Genomic DNA, 3,222 nt, shown 5'->3' on the forward strand with positions numbered 1-3,222 from the left:
CTTTTTTTATTAATTATTAAGCACAGAAACTGTAAGTTACCCAAAAATACACTGAGCCTTTAAGTTTGTTCAGTTTTATAAAACTGAATATAAAGGATATGGTAATTCTCCGTTCTTTAAAATTACCTGCAACTGATATTCAGCACATATTAAGTGTACATTTGCATCAAAATTAAATCGGATTTTTTTTTTGTAGTCTACTAGGTCATTTGTGAATTAGAAAAAGTGGTAAATGTGAGGCTTTGAGAATTGATTTCATTTTTGCAAAGTAGGGCTGAAATACACTCTTCGTTGATGCCCTGTAGTATCTAAGTTTTCTATATATATATAGGTATACTTGGTAACTTTGAGATCAATAACTCACTTGTTGACAATGTTCAAGTTTTGTGATATAGTTCCAATCGTGTTATCAGCCTACTATTGTTGGGTTATTAGCAAAGATATTGAAAAGGGATACGCATATATTATGCTATAGTGAAACCTCTCCACAACGGACACCTATGGGGAATCTCAAGAGCTTTCAAGACACGGAGTAAAGAAGGCACTAGATTTTAACATGTACATACCAACGGCGAATTTTTCTGAGTCTCCAAATGCTTAATTTAAACTTCTCGGCATTATAAGTTCATTCGCACTTGACAAACAAAAGCACCCCAGCTTTGCTATTTGGGAAAAACCCATATTTACTCGGTATTATGAGCAGTGAAGAGAGTTATGACCTGGTACCGAGAATCTATTGGCCTAATCTTTAAATTTTATTGTACGGTCTACTCTTGGGATCGCTTTACCTGTTACATGTCCGTTGTGGAGAGGTAATTTGACAAAGAAAAAAATGCGTCAATTTTACTGTCCGTGTCCGTTGTTGGGAGTGTCTGTTTTTTAGAGGATTCTTTACATTAAGGTCCGTTTGCGCTGTTTTCTAAATGACCCATTTTATATGTTGGGAGAGTGAAAATTGTCCGCTGTTGGGAGGTGTCCATTATAGGAGGTTTCACTGTAGTGTATCGACCTATCTAAATACTCTACGGTTGTGTAGTAGTCCCAGAGAGAGTGACTTCGTTTTTACGACCTGCAAACTCAAGTACCGCAAGCATTAGGAGCTTTTTGAAAAGTGTGACTAGCGGTGTTATAAATCATCTTAAAGTTTTCAAAAGCTCGAAATACAGGGCCGGATCCTCTTACATTCCCTGAAGATATGGATGTGGACAAAATCGGTTTATTGTAGAGGAACGTAACTCATCCACAAAAGGATGCAGTCGTAAGAACGAAGTCAATCTGGGACTATACTATACCATGACATCTATGACAACTTATTAATTTGTTTTTTTTTTCAACTGAAAAATTGCTCCAAAAATATTATTATTATTACCCCAGTAACATTTTATATGTAATAAATATTGAAGTTCTAACATTTAAATAATATGATTACCGATAATCACAATTCACAATAGGACAAACACCATGAACTTACACAAAACACTTTTTGAATCACCAACAATAACAGAAAATATGTATATGTTGCACATTGCGCAAACGCGTTCCAGCAGAGCAAGCGCATCTGTAGGTGAAACGCAAATTTAAGTGAGTTTTATAAAAATGATGAATAAAATTGTTATTTTTTTGTTCGCAAAAATAAAAAAAATATTACTTTTTAATGAGCAATTAATAGTGTGCAAAGCCAGATTTCGAATAGTGTCAATTTCACAATAGCTGGTATTTTTTCAAATCAATTTTTAATATTGCTCCAATAAAAATCCTATGAAATAAGTTACCTACAAGTTGTCCCAACATGGTACTTTTTTTTCATTTTTGTTGTTCGGTATCTTGATAAAAAGACATTTCATAAATATGTAATATATGTTGAAATTCATATATAAATTTATAAATATAAAATGAATATTATAAAAATATTTGTAATATCTAGTCAATATTTAATATTATAGCAATCTTGGATAAATATTAGAAAAATATTGCTTGCTACTGGGGTATGTCTATGGCGTTTTGTAAACGACGGGGCATAGAAGACTTACTATACATATTCCTATATGAACTTGGGAGTTACATTCTCCCAAGCTTGAACAATGCTTTGAGGAACACCGAAACATTTTCTACGGGTTTAAATCAGGGCTTTTGGACGGCCAAGGTAAAACATTTACTCCTTACTCCTCTCAATATTGTTGTACAATTTGGGTTTGATACATCGAACAGTTTTCCTGCATATTAACAAAATGATCCAAGGGTTATTAGAACTTCCCTTTCTCCTAAAGGACAGTCCAACAAATCCAAATTGTGGGCAAAATGGAAGTGGACATTTTATGAATCGCGATTTGTAAAATGCGTCGTCTTCGTTGAGAAAATGTAAAAGTAGGGACTCGGCCGACGGACTTGATTACAACACTTCCTTCATTTATGATTGGGAAGTAAAAATAGTGAATCAACGAAGACGACGGTAAAATGTTCAGGTATAACTTTCAACTGACAGAGTAGAGTAATTTACAGATATAATAGTATATTACATATCGAGGGTGGTAAAAAGCTAATTACGAACGAAGTTTACACACGAGCGAGCGTAGCGAGCGAGTGATGTAATATGAGTTCGTAATTAGCTTACCACCAGAGTTGTGTCATATACTTTTTCTACGATCTATAATGAAGAATCACTTTCAGAAGAATTTTTTTTGGGAAAGCAAATATTTATAGTTGCTATGGAAACTACCCAAACAGGCACGTAATATATATATATTACGTGCCTGTTCATTCATTACATGCCAGTGGGTGTAACTATGGTTTTACTATGAGGCTAGACAGTTCGTAATTCATGGATTACTATGTGGGGGTAGAAAAAAAAACTTACATTTAACCATGTTTACGTCATAAGGTGTTGCTTCACCAAAATTTTAGGTCACGAGCCGCAACTCTTGTAAATAATCAAAAATGAGTCGCCACATTATTGAAGGCAACTTGAATGGTGAAATGTACCAAGACATTTTGGAAAATGAACTGCCAACATTACTTGAAAACTCGAGGTTAGATTAGAAGTGCGACAGAACATGTGGTTTCAAAATGATGGTTGTCCAGCACACTATTCGATGGTAGCACGTTAAGTGCTTGATCATGATTTCAATGGTCACTGGATCGGTAGAGCTGGTCCGATAAATTGCCTGCCAGATTACCAGATCTTAGTTCGCCAGATTTCTCTTTATGGGGCTATCTCAAAGACAA

This window comes from Zophobas morio, unplaced genomic scaffold, assembly GCF_036711695.1.
Source record: "Zophobas morio isolate AGI-343-1 ecotype UQ-CSIRO unplaced genomic scaffold, CSIRO_AGI_Zmor_V1 ptg000017l, whole genome shotgun sequence".
Classification (NCBI taxonomy): Eukaryota; Metazoa; Arthropoda; class Insecta; order Coleoptera; family Tenebrionidae; genus Zophobas; species Zophobas morio.